General features: G+C 39.4%; 1 long non-coding RNA gene and 1 pseudogene across 2 annotated transcripts; one reads left to right on the top strand and one right to left on the bottom strand.

Moving 5' to 3' along the window:
• Positions 1 to 345: 345 nt before the first annotated feature.
• On the bottom strand, positions 346 to 837 carry LOC100277456 (3-deoxy-7-phosphoheptulonate synthase pseudogene; annotated as a pseudogene). The gene is made up of 2 exons (NR_157098.1): positions 691 to 837; positions 346 to 567 (listed from the first exon to the last, which is right to left on the bottom strand). The product of NR_157098.1 is annotated as a 3-deoxy-7-phosphoheptulonate synthase pseudogene (transcript).
• Positions 838 to 5,928: 5,091 nt separating this feature from the next.
• Positions 5,929 to 6,570, top strand: LOC103640635 (uncharacterized). Its single transcript, XR_559790.1, has 2 exons — positions 5,929 to 6,067; positions 6,181 to 6,570. It is a non-coding gene; the product is annotated as an uncharacterized lncRNA (long non-coding RNA).
• The last annotated feature ends 17,270 nt before the right edge of the window (positions 6,571 to 23,840 follow it).

The following is a 23,840-nucleotide window of genomic DNA, read 5'->3' as shown; positions in this document are numbered from 1 at the left end:
GCGAGTGTCTATTATTATAGGATATTCTAGTCAGTTTGATAAATATTTTGTGACTTATAATGTTCGCATTTTCGACAGTTATTTAGAAGAAGTGTCTTAAACAAAACCTAATGTAAGACAGTTTATTGGACAAAATGACTTAACAAATTCCTTTTTAGACGGTTATAAATTAAAAAATGTCTTATTTAATATCTTTTAAGACGGTTTATAACCATCTTAAAAACGTAACATATTTTGCGACTCCATCAAATTTGGACACTTCATAAGCATCTTAATAACTAAAAATTAACCATCTCATATAACACGATTTGTAGTAGTGTCAAGAAGACGTCTTACGAGCTTCTAACCGGTAACAAACCCAATGTGTCATACTTTCGTGTCTTTGGAAGAAAATGATACATCTTAGTTAAAAGAGGTAGACGTTTAAAGTTTGCTCCCAAATGATACATCCAGGTGTCATGCCTCCCTTACAAAGACAATCGGCAGGAAGACCTTGATCGTATTGAGCATCATCTTCAGCTCCGTCGGCTTTAGGTAATCCGGCAGCTGTAGCGCCTTCTTCATACCCTAGAAAAGTATAAATCAAGCAGTAGGTTAGTGAAAAGGTATAAATCATAGAGTTTGAGTTTTTTTGTAGGCGATGGAGAAACAAATATAGTTGTTTTGTTCTAATATTGTGATATTCCTTACCACGTTACTTGAGATGCCCTCAATTCTACATGTGAAAATCGAAACATGGTGTTTGCTTTCCTCCAATAGTTCAGAGTTTCTCTCAACATATATTTATAGCTACAAAGTGCAAGGTTCATATATCTCTTGAAACATTTGTGATGCCATGAAAGACCAAGTGTGTATAAGTATATATATAATATTAGATAGTCCTAATTTAGATTATTATTTATAAGCATGCAAACCATGTTGCAAGTCATTCAACAACTGATGCACCATTAATTTATCATGTATACTCTAGAACCATCATGCATCAATGTCGATCTATGAAGAGTGTTTTTGTGCCTAGTGTTAATGTTGTATGACATAGAGGAAAAATGAAGAATGATTGGGTTGAATTGACAACGTGTTTTCCTGTTAGTCTATTATTAGACTTAATTTACCATGCTAGCATGAATTTTTTTGTTGTTGCTATCGACAAATTATAATGGCTATGTAGAGAAATGAAACCAATCAATAAAGAATTATGTGGTTTTGCTATATTCAATAAGATGAAAACAGCCACCCAATATGGCTAAGTGCATGACCATAACTCCCACCTAACTCATTGAGTCAAGTTCACTTTCTCGTAAGTAATATGAAGTCACTATAGTAAATCAAGAAACTTTAGGAAGTCACATTAATATCTGATAGCTCCATAGTAGTCACCCAAAAATAAGCATATTATTTTTGGCGGCTAGAGAGAAGCTATCAAAAATATGTTTATTTTATAAGGCGGCTCCCTAGCTACCAAAAATAATCGTATTCTTTTTGGTGGGTACTCCCTAGGAGCCAAAAAATACACTTTTATTGACAGTTGTGCCTGGAAGCCAAACAATAATACACTTATTTGTAGTGTACATAGAGTAGCAACCTGCAACCCAAAATAAAGCATATGTAAGATTTTTTTGTTCGAGCCTACTTACATATTTCACAATGCATCTAGCACTTCCTCCAATCCCAGCATCACTCTTCATGTCGCCAACACACCGCCACCTTGCCACCCTAGTCACCAATACTACCACCTCGCCCCCTCCCTCGCCCCGGTTGTGCCACCTCTTCCCCAGCCCCAGTTGAGCTGCCCTACCTCCTTGCCACCAAAATCGTGTCATCACAACGCAACTCCCCCTCCTATCAGCCATCCCATGTGCCCTCTTATTGTTGTTTGCTTGCCAACTGCCACACGGTGCACACCCATAGAGCTGATCGTTGCCGCTCGTCGCACTGTGCTCGCCCCTACACCATGCCATGCTCCAGCGCTCGCCCTCAACTGCCCTTGCACACCTGGTAGCTAAAAGGGAAATGTGTTATATGTTGTTTCTATATTGATTTTGGTGATTAATGACCAACACAACATTGTGATCTAACTAGTTTGCTAAGTATGTGAATACAGGTTCCTGAGAATCAAATTGAGGTATTCAATGCAACAACTGGCTCAAACAAAGGCTAGAAATGGAAAAACCTGGATAAGTTGAACTATGAGTAATTCATAACTTTGGATATGTTCTAAATGCCCTTAAGAATGTTCTTGATCACCTTAGAGAGATTGAAAAGTCAGACTTTGGAAAAGGTGCTAAGTTTGAGCAAGTTTGGGGATCTGAGTTGGAAATCACCTAAACTCAACAACTATGACTTAGACTAGTTGGACAGACCCTAAATAAGTTTGTCTAAGTTATAGGAATGCTCTCAAGGACAACAAAATTGAATCGAAGAACAAAAGCCAAAGAGTGTCAAGATCTAGTTGGTCTACGGTGCACCGAACCGAGTACGCAGAAATGTGTTCTTAAGAGTTCAGTGGCCTGGCGCACTAGACTAGTCCATTGGTTGTCCAGACTGCTTCTACATAAAGTATAGTCCGTTGGCCTAGTCCACCCAAACCAGTCTGTTGGTGTGCCAGACCACTTCTGCAGAGATGTATTCAAGACTTCGGTGACCTGACGCACCAGAACAGTCTAGTGGTGCGCCAGACCACTTCTCTAGAGAAGGCTGCAAAGAGAAGCTCAAGGACTTCAAGGGACCGGACCAGTACAGTGTGCACCGAGCCAGTCGGGTCCAATGGATACTTCAGGGTTTAGACTCCAATGGCTAGCTGACTTGACAGGACACGTGGCAAGGTCTGGTGGTCCACCGGACTAGTCTGGTGCCACATGGCAAGGCAAGTAGACAGTTAGATCCCGCTTATTCTGTAGACCGTTGGAGGTCTGGTTGTAACACCCCATCCACTCCCGGACCGCAATGTACTTACTCCTGGCTGCCCTCTAGGATCATAGACCATCCCTACAGACCAACGCGCGGCTTTTGTGCACACTTTGTCCTCACTCATGCATACCCGAGAAGACTTCCTGGACGGTCACCCATCCTAAGATTGCTCTGGGCCAACCACGCTTAACCTCGAAATTCTTTCGAAACAGGCTTCCGAAAAAGAAGATGCACCTTGTTGGTATGAGTACTCTATTAATTCTATTAAGCATTGGGCCAGAATATGACCATCCATTTGGGCCACGATATCACAATCCACCCCCCTTAGAAGATCGAAGTCCTTATTGGTCAACCCCAAGCCAGGAACCTCCACTCTTGGCCACGTCTGTATGTCTATTGTCGTCATATGCCATGCCATGTGACCACTCCGGGCCCACATGCACCATGCGCCATATACCCAAACCCCTAGTACACACACGCTTCTAAAACCGCGAGGGTCATTTCTGATACCAATTGTAACACCCCGTCCACTTTCGGACCAGCGGTACTTACTCCTGGCAGCCCTCTAGGATCATAGATCATCCCCACAGACCAACATGACTCTTTTGTGTGCACTTTGTCCTCACTCATGCACACCTGAGAAGATTACCCGGTCGGTCACCCATCTGAAGATTGCTCAAGGCCAAGCACGCTTAACCTCGAGGTTTTTTTGAGACAGGCTTCCGAAAAAAGATGCACCTTGTTGGTATGAGTACTCTATTAATTTTATTAAGATTTGGGCTAGGATATCACCATCCATTGTGGCCAGGATATCACACTGGTGGGGCAGCGAACCAGTCTGGTGCACACGAGGAAAGAACAGTTTTTGCTGGTTTTTATCAATGGCTAATTGAGGGGTTTGGGGCTGTAAATACCCCACTAACAGGAAAATTACAAGAAACAAGAGTTGTGCAAACATTCTCATACACTAGTGCAACACCTCCGCTTCATCCCAAGAGATCAAAGTGCCTCAATTGAGTATAAATATTCTTACTAGTGAAAGAGAAGGCTAGTGTGCTTGTGTGATCTGAGTCTTGGTGTTGTGTTGTGCTCTGGTGCTATTGTGTTTTGTATTATCTTGTAAAGGCTAGCAAGAGTCTCCGAGTTTGTGGAGTGCCTTGCAGAGACAAAGTTTTCACATCTCAAGATCTAGAGGGCTCAATCTTGATCATTGTGATCGCTTGAGAGGGTTGAAAGAGACCCTATTCTTTAGGACACCTCAATGGAGACATAGATTCTTCGAAATCGAACTCCGGTAAAAAAGAAAAAAAAGGAAAAAGAGCTTTTGTAGGCCGAAACCTGCTAGGCCCGCTCGCCTCCGCCCACCGCTGGCCCAATAGCGTCCAGTCCTCCCTCCCCCACACAACCCACCTATTTCCATATCTGGCACGGCCATGTGGGCGTCCTCACCATGTGGGGCCCGCTAGATAGACTCTCACTTACCTTGCACGCAAAAACTAAGCAGCTGATGGGTGGGCCCGCGTTGTTAGCCGTTTGTTTTCTGCTCATAAAAAAACTTCGGACAGTTGGGATCCTCCATGATCTTCACCGTTGTAATAAACTTTAGGACACAGTTGGGTTTCTTTTCCGCTCACAAGAAACCGAAGCAGCAAGTTGCCTCCATGAGAACACACTCCACTGACCGTAGAGAAAAACAGTGGGAAGTTGTCGCTCTGAGGACAAATCGCGCCATTGACGACGACGTGGTTTTGACGAGCACAGGGGGATCATCGTTAATGGAACTGTGACCTCAGAAAATGACGAGAATGCAGGAGGCTTCTCGGCGAGGTGGGAGACCTCGGCGGAGAGCTGCCACCGTCGACCTGTGGCTGCAACATCGAATGAAGGAGGATGTTGGGCCGCCATTTCACGTAGCCGCTGACTTTCATCACTGCCTCGATCACTGGTAATCTGGTGCCCATCGAATTCGCCCCATTCTCTAGCTTTGATTACACCAAGTCTTGTCTAGGGCGGGTCACTAGGGTGTCAGGGTGTGTGTCTGTGAGGGTGCTTGCTGCTACAGGTCAGGGGCTACCGCTGTAGGTGTTGAGGTGGGGAAGAGACGTCCCTGATCGTTGATCCAGGGATAGACGAGTAAGATTAGAAGGGGCATAATGGTTCAGCAAGAGTGAATCCAATACGGAGATCAGCAGATGAACGACTTTGAGTGGTCAACCTTATACGTTCATCTAGGTTTTGCTAAAGAGTCATGGTAGAATTTTGTAAGGCCCAAAATTTGGGTTGTGAGTTGCTACTCTAGGCACAACTGTCAATATAAAGTGTATTATTTTTTACTAGTAGAGAGTACCCGCCAAAAAGATACGATTATTTTTGGCAGCTACGGAGCCGCCATAGAAAATAAACATATTTTTGGTGCCTACTCTCTTGGCGCCGAAACTAATACACATACTTTTGGCGGCTACTATAGAGCAACTGAATATTAATGTGGCTTCTTAAAGTTCCTTGATTTATTGTAATGAATTCATATTACTTATGAGAAAGTGAACTTGACTTAATGAGTTAGGTGGGAGTTATGGTCATGCACTTAGCCATATTGGTTGAAGTCCTCATTAACTCAAATTTGGGTGGCAATTTTCATCTTATTGAATATTGCAAAACCACATAATTTTTTCTTGATTGGTTTCATTTTTCTACGTAGCCATTAGAGTGTGTCGATAGCAACTACAAAAAAATCATGCAAGGTTGGTAAATTAAGTCTAACAATAGACTAACAGGAAAGCACATTATCAATTCAACCCCTTCATTCTTAACTTTACCTTCATGTCATACAACATTAGCACTACGCATAAAAACAATCTTCATAGGTGGACAATGATGCAATATGGTTCTAGAGTATACATGATAAATTAATGATGCATCAGTTATTGAATGACTTGCAACATGGTTTGCATGCTTATCAATAGTAATCTAAATTAGGACTATCTACTATTATATATATACTTATACACACTTGGCATTTCATGGCATCACATATGTTCCAAGAGTTATATGAACTTTGCATTTTGTAGCTATAAATATATGTTGAGCGAAACTCTGAACTATTGGAGGAAACCAAAACACCATGTTTTGACTTCCACATGTAGAATTGATAAGTAACATGGTAAGGAATGTCACAATAATAGAACAAAACAGCTATATTTTTTTCTCCATCGCCCCAAAAAACTCAAACCCTATGATTGATATCTTTTCACTAACCAACTTCTTGATTTATAGTCTTCTTGAGGATGAAGTAGGTGTTGCAGTTGCTGGAGTACCCAAACCTGACGTAGCTGGAGACGACGCTCAAGACGATCGAGGCCTTGCTGCCGATCGTCTTTGCTAGGGAGACACGACACTTGAATGAGTGCCTCGTCGATACCGTCATGGGTCGTGCCTTCCTCTTCTAGGGTGACAACTAAGCTGAAAGCTTCAAAGAGTTCAACATCGACAACATATGTGGCACCATCTGCGTCCTCCTACAGATATTTGTCGTGCTCACGTTCGGTACCCAAATGCCCGTGAACCGTGGTCAAGATACCCCATCTACACCATGAGCAGAGACAACACGCAAAATGAGATTCCTTTCGCTTTTGATCAAACAATACGATAAATGAAATTCGATTTGAACTGATAGTGCCACATGTTTCATAGTGAAAAAATGTGGCCAGACAATAAAATCTCATGGTTGTCGTGGTCAGACAATAAAATTCTAAAATAAATCAACTAAGTGCATGGAAGATTTTATTTCACATGTCACCCTACTCACTATGCTCGTTGACATCAAGGTTCCATTGCGTTACGCGCTGAATGTCATCTAGCGTAATGTCTAATTGAAAGGTAAAACAATCTTGTTTTGCATGTTGTCTCTGATTATGGTGTAGATGGGGTAACTTGACCACGATCCATGGGCATTTGGATGCCGAAGGTGAGCACGACGAACATCTACATGACAACGTAGACAGTGCCACAGATATTGTCGTTGTCAAACTCCTTAAAGCTCTCTATGCAGTCAGTCAGTCACTGTGTTAGGGGAGGAAAGCGTGACCCACAACGACATCGATGAGGCGCTCATCCAGGTGCCATGACTCCTCGTCGGGAACGTTCGATCGTCTTGAGCGTCGTCTCCATATCTACCAGGTTAAAGTAATCCGGCAACTGCAGCGCCTTTTACATCCTCTAGAAGAGTATAAATCAAGGACTAGGTTAAAGAAAAGGTATAAATCATAACGTTTGAGTTTTTTTGGAGGCAATTGAGAAACAAATATATTTGTTTTGTCCTAATATTGTGACATTCCTTACCATGTTACTTGAGATGCACTCAATTCTACACGTGAAAATCGCAACATGGTGTTTTGCTTTCCTCCAATAGTCTAGAGTTTCGCTCAACATATATTTAGAGATACAAAGTGCAAGGTTCATATATCTCTTGGAAAATTTGAGATGCCATGAAAGACCAAGTGTATAGAAGTATATATTTATATATAATAGTAGATTGTCCTATTTTAGATTATTATTGATAAGCATGCAAACCATGTTGCAAGTCATTTAACAATTGATGCATCATTAATTTATCATGTATACTCTAGAACCATCATGCATCAATGTCGATCTATGAAGAGTGTTTTTATGCCTAGTGCTAATGTCATATGACATGAAGGAAAAATGTAGAATGATGGGACTGAATTGATAATGTACTTTCCTGTTAGAACCATCAGCCATCCTAGCATGAAACTGTGACCTCAGAAAATGACGAGAATGCGGGAGGCTTCTCGACGGAGGTGGGAGACCTCGGCGGAGATCTGTCACCGTCGACCTGTGGCTGCAACATCGTTCGGGGTCCGGGAAGGGGCACAAAGCATAGCTAGAGTTCGTGGATCTCCCCGGAGTCTACACATGTGGAGGCTGACTGGATCTCGTGGGATTGCTCACCATCGAATGAAGGAGGGTGTCGGGCCGGCATTTCAGCTAGCTGACTTTCATCACTGCCTCGATATGATCACTGGTAATCTGATCCCCATCGAGTTCGCCCCATTCTCTTTACACCAAGTCTTGTCTAGGGCAGATTACTGCTACAGGTCAGGGGCTACCACCGTAGTTTGGTGTCAAGGTGGGGAAGAGACGTCCCTGATCGTTGATCCAGGGATAGACGAGTAAGATTAGAAAGGGGATAATGGTTCGGCAAGAGTGAATCCAATACGGAGATCAGCAGATGGACTCTGAGTGGTCAACCTTATACGTTCGTTTAGGTTTTGCTAAAGAGTCATGGTAGAAATTCCTAATCAACTCGTGTGGTCTATATATATTATAATCAAAGCGGTTAGGTCTTATTTTTATTGGATTCGACCCTAAGCTAACTGAGAATAGTGCAAGCAGTCCAGGACAGAAAAAATAATCATACAAATTAATTCTGGAATTACTCTTTAAAACAAAAATAGTTGAAAAAAGCTTATTTAAATAATAGCTGCTTCATTTTAACCTCGATTTTTGTGGTTCTTGAATGTACAGATTCATTGCGGCACATAGAATATTTTGTGTAGTTTACTTCTCTGTTTGGTGTAATGATATTTTATTTATTGTTTGTTTGTATTGCTACGAATAGACGAACTATTTGTTTGTATTGCTATGAATAAACGAACTAGTGAACGGGGATTTTGAAGCCCAATAGTTTGAAGGATATGAGTAGGAGCTCGCAGTTAAAGGCAAGTTGTGTCCCTTGATCACATTGTTGACCTAATAATATTAACTTCTATATTCCTCACCCTTCCATGTACTGTTAGGTTAAATTAATGTGAGCTCAATAGGTTACTTAGTTTGCTTTACCCTACACCTTGCTTAATAAAAAGTGTATTGTTTTCGGTCTAGCGTACTCGCTAAAAAGAACACGATTATTTTTGATAGGTACCTAGCCGCTAGAAAATAAACATATTTTCGACGGCTACTCTCTAGCTGCCAAAAATAATACACTTGTTTTTGGCAGCTAATGTAGAGCTACCGGATAATTAACGTGGCTTCCTAAAGTTACTTGATTTACTGTATTGAATTCATATTACTTATGAGAAAGTGAACTTGACTCAATGTGTCAGGTGGGAGTTGTGGTCATGCACTTAGCCATATTGGTTGAAGTCCTCATTAACTCAAAATTGGGTGGCAGTTTTCATCTTATTGAATATTGCAAAACCACGTAATTCTTTATTGATTGGTTCCGTTTCTCTACATTGCCATTAGAGTTTATCGTAGCAACAACCGAAAATTTCATGCTAGGATGGTAAATTAAGTCTAATAGTAGACTAACAGGAAAGCACATTGTGAATGCAGCACCGTCATTCTTCATTTTTCCTTCATGTCATACAACATTAGAACTAGGCATAAAAACACTCTTCATAGAAAGACATTGATGCATGATAAATTAATGATGCATCAGTTGTTGAATGACTTGCAACATGGTTTGCATGCTTATCAATAACAATCTAAATAAGGACGATCTACTATTATATATATATATATATATATATATATATATATATATATATATATATATATATATATATATATATATATATATATATATATATATACTTCTACACACTTGGCCTTTCATGGCATCACAAATGTTGCAAGAGATATATGAACTTTGCATTTTGTACCTATAAATATATGTTGAGCGAAACTCTGAAATATTGGAGGAAACCAAATCACCATGTTTCGCCTTCCATGTGTAGAATTGATAAGTAACATGATAATGAATGTCAAATTATTACAGCAAAACAACTATATTGTCCCTGCATCATCTTCAAAAAACTCAAACTCTATGATTTCTTCGTTTTCGCTAACATACTAATTGATTTATACTCTTCACACTAATTTAGATTATTGACCAAGAGAACTAGCTATCACCATTTCTAAATCCACTATTTTTTACTTTGAAAACTCAATGCTAAAAGGAGATCAACAGAGACGACATCTATGACAACTTATGTGTTCTCCTGCAGATGTAATACATGCTCACGTTCGGCACCCAAATGCCCGTAGACCGTGGTCAACGTACCCCATCTACACCATGATCAGAGATAACATGCAAAACAATATTTCTTTCCCTTTCATTGAGACAATAAGCTAAACAAAATTGCCTTCACTTCGAACTGATCTGTTTTTTCAAATGGTGACTTCCATGTGTTCGATTGTTTGAGGTTAGGGACGACGTGAACCTTCCAAGCTATCAGAGTGAAAACATCAATGACAAGACATTCGACGAGAAGAGTCATGTCTTGGACCCATACAAGATGCTTTATGAGTACGCTCAATCCACTGTCACGCTCAACCTACTCTACGCCTTCTCCACCGGCGGCTACGCCAACATTCAACGCGTCACACAGTGGAAACTTGATGTCACCGAACATAGCAAGTAGGGTGACATGTGAAATAAAATCTTCCATTCACTGAGTTAATTTATTCTATAATTCTATTGCCTGACCACAACAACCTTAGGATTTTATTGTTTGACCATATTTTTTCACTATGAAAGACATGGCGTACAATCATAGTAAGAGTTCAATAAAATTTCCTGTTTGATGAGCTACATCCCCACGTATATCTCCCTTTCAGTCAGCTTTGAGCAAAAATTTGATTTGAAAAGATAGTAAAGGCAGTGTCACACAAACGTGTGGGGTGTCAAAACCTATCCCAATACGTAGATTGATGCTCTTATGAAAAGTATCGATCAATATATTGCAAGTTTCCATTCAGTTATATTTATAACAAATATTGTATCTAGATCAGACAATTCTTTTCTCGAGGTTGGGTTTCCTTCCCTGTTCGTGGGGAGGTGCTCTTGTTTGCTGGAAAACTTGTTTAGACGGTGCAGCCACTAGGCACTTGCTACTTACATTTATGTTCAATTTGTGCCGCTATTGATCACCATTGTTGGTTCTGATGTTTACATTGAGTAAACAAATTCTGCTAGGTTCAGTCAGTTTTGGGATGAATCAGCAAAGAACCGCCACATATTGGAAGATATTTGCATCCATATTTGTAAACTTGTTTAGAGTCTGTCCAAGTAGTCTAAGTCATAGTTGTTGATTTTTTAAGATTTCCAACTCAGATTCCCAAACTAGCTCAAACTTGGCACCAAAACGCAACTTTTTCCAAAGTTTGTGAAAGTTTCCTAGAGGGGGGGTGAATAGGCAAGTTAAAACTTTTTCAACAAAAACTAGAAGCAAACTGGGTAAAACTGAATTGATCCTGAAATTCACCCAGTTAACTTTGGAAATGAGATGTTCTAAATGATACACAGGGTTCAAAGTAGTAGATCTGAGAAGGGCACTTCTCAAAATCCACACACCAAAAAGATATAAACAATTTTTCACGGAATGGTGAGAGAGCGAAGAACACGAATAAGCACAATGAACAAGAACACAAGAGACACAAGATTTATCCCGAGGTTCGGTCACACCACTAAGGTGCCCTACTTCCTTGTTGAGGCGCCCACAAAGAGCCGGGTCTCTTTCAACCCTAATCCTCCCTTTGTCGACCACAAAGGTCAAGCCCACACAATAATCTTTGCTCAAACGAGCGGGTAATACAAACTTTCTTGTGGTCTTCCACAAGATTTGGAGACTCACAAGAGACACCTAGTCGTCTAGGAGCTAGAAGCTCCAAGAGTAATGAATCCACAAAGAACTCGATGTAGTACCAAAGCTCGAATCAAGAAGAGCAAGAGAGATTTGGAGATGAAGTACAAAAACTGCAGCTCTCAAACTCACTCAAAGATTTCTCTCCAAAGATTTGAAATGGGAGAGGCAAGAGGTGTGTGAGAGAGAGTGGGAGGTGTTTCTCAGGTTAGGAATGGAGTCCAAGTCGTGCTCTGCTGTGGGGAGAGAGGTAGGAGTGAGTATATATAGGTGGGGCTCCAAAACTAGCCGTTTTTGACTTTTCTGCCCAAAAACCGGTTGAACCGGTCCCAAAACCGGTTGAACCGGTTTTCAAAAAGCTGCGTACAGCTTTTTGGCTGACACAGCAGACTGGCAGAAAAAAGTGAACAGTGCAAAAACCGGTTGAACCGGTTTTAGAACCGGTTGAACCGGTTTCCACCAGACAAAAACCGGTTGAGTGTCCGGTTGAGTGTCCGGCTGAACCAGTATTTTGAAAAAAGGTGAACAGTGCAAAAACCGGTTGAACCTGTTTTAAAACCGGTTGAACCTGTTTTTCCAAAAAGCAATTTTGGCCAAGATAGACTTAAAAAGGTTGTACTACATACTTTCACTAAGGATTATCAAGGGTAAAATGGAAGTTTTAGATCAAGGATTTTGAGCTTTAGTACCAACACCAACCTTCTTTATGGACCCCCCTTGATAGTACGACGATTCCTATACTCAAGTTAAATAAAATATAATTAAGTAAACTCCTTGAGTCATTGGTGTCTCAAGTGTGATTTCTCCATGGTGTTGCTTCATAAGGATCACAAACATCTTTGTCTCACCTTTTGAAGCAAACACAAATCGAGCCTGTGACTTGTGCCATTTCACCATATATGATTTCAAATCATGGCTTCAAGTCACCTTACTGATGCATCAGCATGTTGTAACTCTTCATAGCTGATTAGTTCATCGACTTAGTGCAAGTACTCTCTTCTTCACCTTAGCCATGGTACCTCGGTCTACAAGCCGTCGCTTGGCCTTCACCTTCGCTTAGTTCCTCGAAGCCCTTTCCTTGCTATCTTCACCCTATCAAGCCATTCTTGAGTCACATCCTATTGAGCATCCATTGAGAGAATCATTTCTTCAATATTGTGAACCTTGCTTGGATGTCATCTAGATATAACTGCTAAGATCAATCAAGCTCTAGTTTGATTCTCATATATTCATATATGGACTAATAGTAATATGGTCAAGCCAATTCACGATTCCTCATATCTTATTCACTTTGGCTTGACCAATCCTCTTAATCACTTCAACCTCTATTATGATCATATTTATGCATAGTGATTTCTCAGGACTTGTCCATATATTCAAACCAATATAGAGACCATATTATATCCATTTGCATTGTCTCACTGGTTATTTGACCTTGTGTTGAACCTTGTTCACTGATCATTATACACTATTCAAGTATGTTCATCATACTAAATTTCCTGTTCAACACTTAGCAAACTTGTTAGACCTTTACATGTGTTGTTATCCAAATCACCAAAACTCACAAAAGGGATGAATGCACTTTCAATCTCCCCCTTTTTGGTGATTGATGACAACACATTTAAAGCTTACATAAGATTTGATAAATAAGATTTTGAATCCTATGATATAGTTTCCTCCCCCTAAATATGTGCATTTCAGAAAATACCAATTTTGTACTCAAATACCAAAACCACATATTTGGGTCAAAGAGTGAAGACAACTTATATCATACTATTCATAGGGTGCTTTGTGTCATAAATAAACGTGATGCTCATGACATATTATGCACTCATCAATTTCCTTTATCTTATGTTTTACTTATGATTCAACCCCCTTTTGTCAATTATTTCTCCCCCTTTTCAAAAGTCTTCTTACACTTAGTTACATAAGACTAAAGGTAAGCTTTAATGCACAATTTCTCCCCCTTTGTCATAAATCTCCAAAAAAGATATAAAGAATATAAAGGGTAGAAATTATGATTAATCAAGATTTGAACACACTATCATGAAAAGGGTCCTTATATGGCACAAAGGTAATGGAGAAGTGTCATAAGTGATGTACCTTTGTGTTTTACCTTTTCAAAGGGGTGTTCCACACTTGTGTTGTATTTGGTTTAGAGTTCATTTTGCAATCTCTTGTTGGCATAATTGTGACATAGGTCCAAGATATCAAATGAATATTGTCATACTAATTGAAAGATAAATCTTGATACCTGGAGTCTAGATGTCACCTGGCATTTTCTTATCATAACAAGAGGCAGCATGAAAATTGCACAAGTATGAATTATGCAACTAGTGATCATGTACGAAAAATATCAATTGAAAACCACCAATTGATACAATTTGATAGATAATCAGATCACTAATTGCATATTACACTAAGTTCTCCTCAAGTTTTAGTGCACACATATATATGAATTCAATTGATACCTGTTGAGAGTACTTATTTGCAACTTAAAGTACCATTGGCATAAAAGGAGTATCAATTGAACATAATCATGCAACATAAGAAACATGTGCACTATTTAATCAATTAAGTTCTAGACAGGAGAATCTATAAGCTATGCTACTTCAGATATTTGTAATCCAAAACGATGTGATACATATTTACCAATTTTAGATGACGTTGGAGTAGCATATACAAGAGAAACTCATTCTCTTATGAAATGTATAGAAGATACATTTATTGGAGCAAAGAATCTTTGATACCCATCAAAATTTGCAGTGGAAGCGATTGTCTTTGCTTGAAGATTCCTTTCTAATTTGAGACTACACACATAATAGACTTGAAAATGAAGTTAGTCTCAAAGATTCAAATTATAGACCATTCTTCCCCTAAATGTATGCATACAAGTGATGAATACTTGTTTAGCTTATACACTTGGACTTGTGAGGCCAGGGGATTAAGTTCTACAATTTGAACCTTGGTACAAATAAAGTATGAAAATATGAAATTGCACCAATTTAAGGAATTACTCATAATCAAAAGGTATACTAATAGACATGATATGCAATATTTTAAGCCAAGATTCAAGTGCAACCTTATGATGTGACTTAAGATATTGCATTTACATGCATACACTAACTTGTAAGAGCCTAGATACACAAATATAATACAATAGTTCATGGAGTGACACACCTTTGTTCCATGCCATATGGTCTTCATTATAATCATGAATTTCTATCTTAGCTTTTGATAGGCTTGACATTTCAAAGAGAAACTTATCCTCTTTAAACGATCAAGAGAAACTCATTCTCTTCAAAGAACTACACAAATTTACTAAAAGAAAATGTTAGTCTTTAAGGACACAAGATATCGAATGAGCTCCCCCTAAATGTATGCATCAAGTACTCGAATTACTTGTAACATGCACTTGATTCAATTAAGATTCTTAGAGGAGTTCATCATATATCTTGGTCAAGGCATAATATATTTGAAACAATTGAATTTATGCTAGAGAACACATATCGTTCCCCAATAGAACTAATCCATGGGGTGACATGTGGTAAATATTTGATCATTTCCTTGGAACCACTCATCCTCATTTGATGTTCTCCAAGGTGTGAGACTACACAACATGAACTTGAAAGAAATCATTAGTCTCACAAGATATAGGCTAAACTCTCCATCAATTTGTGCATGCAAGAGTACACAAAGTACACTTATGCACATCAACAATACGAGGTTAAAGGAGATGTTTGCACTATATCTTGGTTTAACATAACATGCTTTACATAGATGATGAAAATTATACCAATTAAAAGTTTAAGAACTAAAAGTATATCAATTGAAATCTTGAAGGGTAGAGCATGCTAATATGAACCTCAAACCTCATAATGAAGGATATCATATAAATATGTCACTGCATCTTCATTATTTGGTTGACAAAAAAATGTAACTCCCTTCTTGAATCACTGTGATCTCTTTTCTCTTTACAATTTCATCCAACCAAGTGATCTTGAACTTCTTTCATCTTTGCTTGGTTTTGAATCCATCTTGAAAGCTCTTGGAAGGACCTCGTTGTAACACTTAGAAAAGAGAGCATTAAAAACACAAGAGAGGGTTTCACAAATGATGATCCTTATATGTGGATGGCAAATGAATCATCATTATTGAAACCCAAAAGGATAGACTAAATTCCTTTAAATTAGTGCACACATATAGTTGATGTCAAAGTTATATGCACTACTGAACATTTTATAATGCAATGAATTTAACCTATACTATGGTACATCCCACTAAGGATAGAATACTAATACAACTGAAGGAGAGGAAGTTTTCATACCTTGGCCTCTTATCAACTTCTTCTTACTTTAGTTGAATAGTATCCTTTAAGCTTGTGATTTATCCAATTTAAAAATAAGCACCATCTCTCAACATAGATTTTCTATGGATAAACTCAACACAAAAGATGGCATTAGTAGCACAAGCACTAGTTACTTATTTAGCAACCCTTTATATGTGAAAGTCAAACGAGTTGCTAAAATAGAGAAACCTCATAATATGGACTAAATTTCCCTTGAACCCTCATGCACAATATATTTTGAATGAGATGGATAATATGCATGGTTGTTCAATGAAGTTTAAAGGGCTGATTTAATCCATATTATGGTGAGTGTCTAATATAGAAGAATCAAATCCAAATTAACTAGATAGAGAATATGTCACATAATTTTGGATTGTTGACCATATGATAATATTCATTCATCTTCCAATTTGACCTTTATTTCATAATCAACAACTGATGTGTATCCTCAAGTGCTTCTTCTTCCTTAGTGGCTACACAAGTCACAAAAGATATAAGATTTGAAAATAATATGCACTTGAGATTCAGTTGTTACCACCCTTGCTACTATCTCCAAATATGATTTCGAGCACCCAACTTGATCCATTGAAGGAGTGATCCTGCAAAACAAGTTTAAGCTTCATATCTTGGTACCCAATTTGAATTGGGTCCTTTGAGATTAGTGGTAAGAGCCTTGAGTACCCACACAATCTTTATTGTGGCCTTTCTCTTTGTGTAGACACCCACATATACTTGACAACCATCTTACATGGTTTCAAGTCAATATTTAATTGCATAGATAAAAACTAGAGTTAAGAATAGGAGCCTTTTCTCCTTTTATTAATACATCATTGTGTCGCCTTCTTGATGATGAACCTACCTTGACTTTGGGTGCACCTAGCTTATCAAGGTTAGTCGCACAAGCATTCATATCATAAAGACAAGTTATGCATGGAATTTACAACTTAGTGATCCAATTCAATGTGAAGCATATGATATCGATTGAAGTAGATTTCTAAGATATCAAAATATGGGTTTCCAAAATTTAGAGAGTACGGATCACTAATTGTACCTTTTACAGTTTAAAAATCATATCCATGTTAGTGCATATGTATGTGATGAATATCAACAAAAAGGATTCTTATGCACTTTTAGAATTAACGATAAGGGAATTTTAAACTGCATCAAGAGTAGCTATTTAGAAAACAAAGTTTACAATCCATATGAATGAGATACAAATTTATCATTTTGGATTGTCTTAGTATAGCTTACTCAAGTGAAACTTATTCTCTATGACACAAGATATATAATGTTCTCCCACTAGATATGTGCATCAAGTATTTGAATGACTTGCCACATGCACTTTCAATTCAGTTAAGAGTCTCAAGAGGAGTACATTACATATATTGGACAAGGCATGAAAAATTTGCAATGAATTAACTTATGCCTAAGAATACTTACCACCATATAGAATGTACCATTTGTTATATCAATTGAAAGATCTTACTATATGAGATGGTGTCATCTAAGTATTCTTCTTTTCTTCAATTGTGGAGACTTCCTTCTTTAGCTTGTTATCTCTTTACCTTTTAAAACTAGTCGAAAAAGCACTTCGAAAAGAGATATTAGTGATACAAGGAAGTATTTAATGAATGATGATTTTTATATATGAATGGCAGACAAATCATCATTTATGAGGCATAAAGGCATAAATTAAATTCCTTTTAAGTTAATGCACATGGAGGAGTGAATTAACAATATGCACCAATTTACAAATGTAAGCCAAAGGAATTTAACCTTCATATTGACATTACTTTCCATAGAATAGATTATTACCAATTGAAAGAATGTCACTTGAAAGGAACTATTATTGGTCACATACCAAATGAAACAACTAGTTCCATACCTTTGCCTTGAGCATTCCTAATCTTTATTTTAGGTGAAGATTAACCTTTAAAACTTGTGATTTTACCAATTGAAAGAGCACAATCTCTACTTATGAATTTCCATGAAATATCTTAAAAGAGATTGTATTAGTAACACAAGCGATAGTTTCCTATTTAGCAACCTCTGGTATATGAATGACAAGAAGGTTACTAAAACAAGGAAACCTCATGATATGAACTAAATTACCCTTACAAGCATCATGCATAACATCAATTGTAAAAAAATGAAAGTAGCATGATTATTTAATTAAGTTTACATGGCAAGTTTAATTCATAGCATGGTGAGTGATTAATGTAGAAGACTCAAAACCAATTTAAACAAGAATGAATACTTCACATAGTATTGGTTCAATCTTCTTTGAATGATGAATGGCACACTCCATTTGGGAAACACATTCTCATGTTGTGAAACTACATAAATCACTTAGATAAAAACATTAGTCTCACAACTCTAGTCATATAGAGAATTCCCCATTTGGTAAGTGCTATAAGAATTTGAATTTCTTACTTAGCACTCTATTCATTTAAGAACATGGGATAATACTCTTTATGTCTAGGTCATGGCAATAATATGATGATTAACTTGAAATATGCCACAAGATACATACAATCAATTAAAGCATGTAGATTGTCACAATATAAAAATATGAACTTGCAATCTACCATATAATTAGAATTTTTCCAAAACAAGGTAAAATATTTTAAGTTCATTCTCAAGTGCTTCATTTTTCTTATGTGGCTACAAAAGACACAAAGGAATATACTAATTAAAAACAATGTGCACTTAAGATTTAATTGTTACCATCCTTTGGATATCACTTGGTTGTAGGCCTTTTGCTTGATTCCCACAAAGATTAATCCTTATTCCCTACAACACAAGTTCTTGCTAGAGATGAATATGAAGTTAGTGATATAACAACTCAATTCATCTTTGGGTCAATCTTAAAGGATAGACAATGTAAGATTGATAGCTTGAGATAAGAATTGAGTTAAACCGCTCAAGCACCCCAAAGCTTCATATCATCTCTGGGTACCTGCAAAACTTATTAAGTACATTTTGGTACCCATCTCATGATAGGTCCATCAAGGTTAGCCAATAAGGACTTAGGCACCCAAATAGCCTTGGTCCTAGGATGTGGTGAACTCATCACCTTTCTAGTACAAGAGTCAAATTTGGGTCTCCGAAGCATATTTGAATGTATTGACAAGTTAGGCTTAGGAGTTTTACCCTTTGGACAAACCTTGAATAGATGACCTTTTTCACGGCAATTGTAGCAAATGCGATGCTTGTCCTTGCAATGCATTTGCCTTTTGCTTTCATCCTTTTTTATGGTCATCTTTCTTGATTGTGCAAGGTCTTGATTCTTCATGTGGGGGCATGAATCAATTTCATGGCCCTTCTCCTTGCATCCATAGCACCTCCTATCGCTTCTCTTTGATCTTTCTTTGTTGAAGCACATAGGTACATTGTTAGAGCAAATCATATGAGCATTAATTTTCTCACCATGGATTTTGCTCATGCCCTTCTTGGAAAGCTTGGTATTCTTTTGAAGGGGTTTTGTGCATGCTACGGTTGTCTCCTTCTCAAGCTTTTTCACCATATTATCACGGTTATCTTGAGAAGGTTGAGCATGACACTTTCCCTTCAAACGAGTTAAGCTCCTTCTTAGCATTCCAACTTCTTCCTTGAGCTCTTTATTTTCTTGTGTGATAGAAATATCACTAATTCCTGAAATTTCTAGCTCAATGGAAGATTGGCTTGCTTGATAACAACAATTGTTAGCACATGGTAATATAGTTTCAATTTCAACACATGTGCACATGTGAGGTTGGTATGATTTCAAATTAGTTAACACAACCTCATGAGCCATTTCTAACATGATATGTGAATCCATAAATTTATTATGAGAGCATACAAGCATATCATGTTTTTCTTGTAAAGCTATATTTTCAATGTTTAGCTTTTCTACCGTGTTCTTGAGCATAGCATTTTTATTTTCTAATTGAGCAATATATGATGAATGATTAATAGCTTTAATTTGCTCAATTGAAATGTCTTCATACCTTTGGACCAAATCATCATGAGAGCACTTTAGCTTCTCATGCTCTTTGGTCAACTTCTCCAAGTCTTTGATTTTTTCGATGAGGATATCTTCTTGCTTATGAAGCATTTCCTTTTGTTCTTCCGCTCTTTTCATGAGTTTGAGCAAGCTCATCCGGTTCTTCTTACTTAGTTGAGCGAAGAATTTTTGAAGATCATCCTCATCTTCACTATCACTTTCATGCTCCTCCTCATCCTCACTTTCGCTTTCACTGTCACTCTCATTAGCAACAAAGCACATATGAGAAGTGGATTTGAAAGACGAACCTTATGAAGAGGTGGATTCGTCGTTTGGTCTCCATCGATCATTTTCTTCTTCTTCAATAATGTTCTTCGCCTCATCTTCCTTCATTTTGAGGAACATCCTTTCGGCGATTCTCATGGCAAGGTCTATTGCCCTAGGATCAACATCTGCACCAAAAGATGAAGTCGAGGCAACCTCAACTTTTTCAAGCTTAGAAGCACTTCCGTTTCTTAGTCCCCCCGACATGATCTTTTCCTCACGCGGTTAAGCGTTAGAATGAGGATTAGGCTCTGATACCAATTGAAAGTTGCCTAGAGGGGGGGTGAATAGGCAAGTTAAAACTTTTTCAACAAAAACTAGAAGCAAACTGGGTAAAACTGAATTGATCCTGAAATTCACCCAGTTAACTTTGGAAATGAGATGTTCTAAATGATACACAGGGTTCAAAGTAGTAGATCTGAGAAGGGCACTTCTCAAAATCCACACACCAAAAAGATATAAACAATTTTTCACGGAATGGTGAGAGAACGAAGAACACGAATAAGCACAATGAACAAGAACACAAGAGACACAAGATTTATCCCGAGGTTCGGTCACACCACTAAGTTGCCCTACTTCCTCGTTGAGGCGCCCACAAAGAGCCGGGTCTCTTTCAACCCTAATCCTCCCTTTGTCGACCACAAAGGTCAAGCCCACACAATAATCTTTGCTCAAACGAGCGGGTAATACAAACTTTCTTGTGGTCTTCCACAAGATTTGGAGACTCACAAGAGACACCTAGTCGTCTAGGAGCTAGAAGCTCCAAGAGTAATGAATCCACAAAGAACTCGATGTAGTACCAAAGCTCGAATCAAGAAGAGCAAGAGAGATTTGGAGATGAAGTACAAAAACTGCAGCTCTCAAACTCACTCAAAGATTTCTCTCCAAAGATTTGAAATGGGAGAGGCAAGAGGTGTGTGAGAGAGAGTGGGAGGTGTTTCTCAGGTTAGGAATGGAGTCCAAGTCGTGCTCTGCTGTGGGGAGAGAGGTAGGAGTGAGTATATATAGGTGGGGCTCCAAAACTAGCCGTTTTTGACTTTTCTGCCCAAAAACCGGTTGAACCGGTCCCAAAACCGGTTGAACCGGTTTTCAAAAAGCTGCGTACAGCTTTTTGGCTGACACAGCAGACTGGCAGAAAAAAGTGAACAGTGCAAAAACCGGTTGAACTGGTTTTAGAACCGGTTGAACCGGTTTCCACCAGACAAAAACCGGTTGAGTGTCCGGTTGAGTGTCCGGCTGAACCAGTATTTTGAAAAAAGGTGAACAGTGCAAAAACCGGTTGAACCTGTTTTAAAACCGGTTGAACCTGTTTTTCCAAAAAGCAATTTTGGCCAAGATAGACTTAAAAAGGTTGTACTACATACTTTCACTAAGGATTATCAAGGGTAAAATGGAAGTTTTAGATCAAGGATTTTGAGCTTTAGTACCAACACCAACCTTCTTTATGGACCCCCCTTGATAGTACGACGATTCCTATACTCAAGTTAAATAAAATATAATTAAGTAAACTCCTTGAGTCATTGGTGTCTCAAGTGTGATTTCTCCATGGTGTTGCTTCATAAGGATCACAAACATCTTTGTCTCACCTTTTGAAGCAAACACAAATCGAGCCTGTGACTTGTGCCATTTCACCATATATGATTTCAAATCATGGCTTCAAGTCACCTTACTGATGCATCAGCATGTTGTAACTCTTCATAGCTGATTAGTTCATCGACTTAGTGCAAGTACTCTCTTCTTCACCTTAGCCATGGTACCTCGGTCTACAAGCCGTCGCTTGGCCTTCACCTTCGCTTAGTTCCTCGAAGCCCTTTCCTTGCTATCTTCACCCTATCAAGCCATTCTTGAGTCACATCCTATTGAGCATCCATTGAGAGAATCATTTCTTCAATATTGTGAACCTTGCTTGGATGTCATCTAGATATAACTGCTAAGATCAATCAAGCTCTAGTTTGATTCTCATATATTCATATATGGACTAATAGTAATATGGTCAAGCCAATTCACGATTCCTCATATCTTATTCACTTTGGCTTGACCAATCCTCTTAATCACTTCAACCTCTATTATGATCATATTTATGCATAGTGATTTCTCAGGACTTGTCCATATATTCAAACCAATATAGAGACCATATTATATCCATTTGCATTGTCTCACTGGTTATTTGACCTTGTGTTGAACCTTGTTCACTGATCATTATACACTATTCAAGTATGTTCATCATACTAAATTTCCTGTTCAACACTTAGCAAACTTGTTAGACCTTTACATGTGTTGTTATCCAAATCACCAAAACTCACAAAAGGGATGAATGCACTTTCAGTTTGACTTTTCAATCTATCTTAGGTGCTCAAAAATCATTCTTAAGGCATTTAAAACTTATTCAAACTTATGAATTACTCATAGTTCAACATATCCAAGTTTTGCCCTTTCTGGCCTTTGTTTGAGCCAATTGCTGCATTGAATCCCTCAATTTGATTCTCAGTAACCTGCTTTCACATACATAGCAGATTAGTTAAATCACAATGTTGTGTTGGTCATTAATCACCAAAATCAATATAGCAATGGCATATAACACATTTCCCTTTCAGCTACCTGGTGTGCATGGGCAGTAGCGGGCGAGCAATGAAGCATGGCACGGTGGTAGGGGCGGGCACAGTGCAACGTGCGGTGGTGATCAGCTCGACGAGTGCACACCGTGTGGCAGCTGGGAAGCAAATGATAATGAGCGGGCACATGGGATGGCCAACTAGAGGGGGAGCAGTTGCAGTGTGACGTCACGATTCCATGGCATGGAGGCAGGGCAGCACAACAAGGGCTAGAGATGGGGTGGCGTGACCGGGGTGAGGGATGGGGCGAGGTGGCAGCATTAGTGTCGGTGTTTCGAGACCGGGGGGTCCCTGGGCCGACGAGTGAATGTCGCCGCGTGCCCCAGCCCAGATGGGTCGAGCGCGAGGGCGAGCGCGAAGGGGGGAGAGCGAGGCGGCCGGAGACCGGCGTGAGAGAGGTGGGAATCCCGCGGCCTTCGTGTTCGTCCCGCGCCCAGGTCGGGTGCGCTTGCAGTAGGGGGTTACAAGCGTCCACGCGGGAGAGGGAGCGAGCGGCCCCAAGCGAGCGCCTGTCTCGTCCTCGTCCCGGCGCGTCCAACCCTCTCTAAGAGGGCCCTGGTCCTTTCTTTTATAGGCGTAAGGAGAGGATCCAGGTGTACAATGGGGGGTGTAGCAGAGTGCTACGTGTCTAGCGGAGGAGAGCTAGCGCCCTAAGTACATGCCGTTGTGGCAGCCGGAGAGATTTTGGCACCCAGCTGGTGTGATGTCGTGGCCGTCGGAGGAGCGATGGAGCCTGGCGGAGGGACAGCTGTCGGAGCGGTTGGGTCCTTGCTGACGTCCTCTTGCTTCCGTAAGGGGGCTGAGAGCCGCCGTCGTCACAGAGTATGCGGGGCGCCATGATTGCCTATCTGGCGGAGCTAGCCAGATGGGACGCCGGTCTTGTTCCCTGCGGCCCGAGTCAGCTCGGGGTAGGGTGATGATGGCGCCTCCTGTTGACGTGGCTGGCCTGCGCCCTAGGTTGGGCGATGTGGAGGCTCCTCCGAAGCCGAGGTCGAGTC

This window comes from Zea mays, chromosome 1, assembly GCF_902167145.1.
Source record: "Zea mays cultivar B73 chromosome 1, Zm-B73-REFERENCE-NAM-5.0, whole genome shotgun sequence".
In the NCBI taxonomy this organism is placed as follows: domain Eukaryota; kingdom Viridiplantae; phylum Streptophyta; class Magnoliopsida; order Poales; family Poaceae; genus Zea; species Zea mays.
This window is presented reverse-complemented; position numbering and strand designations above follow the sequence as displayed.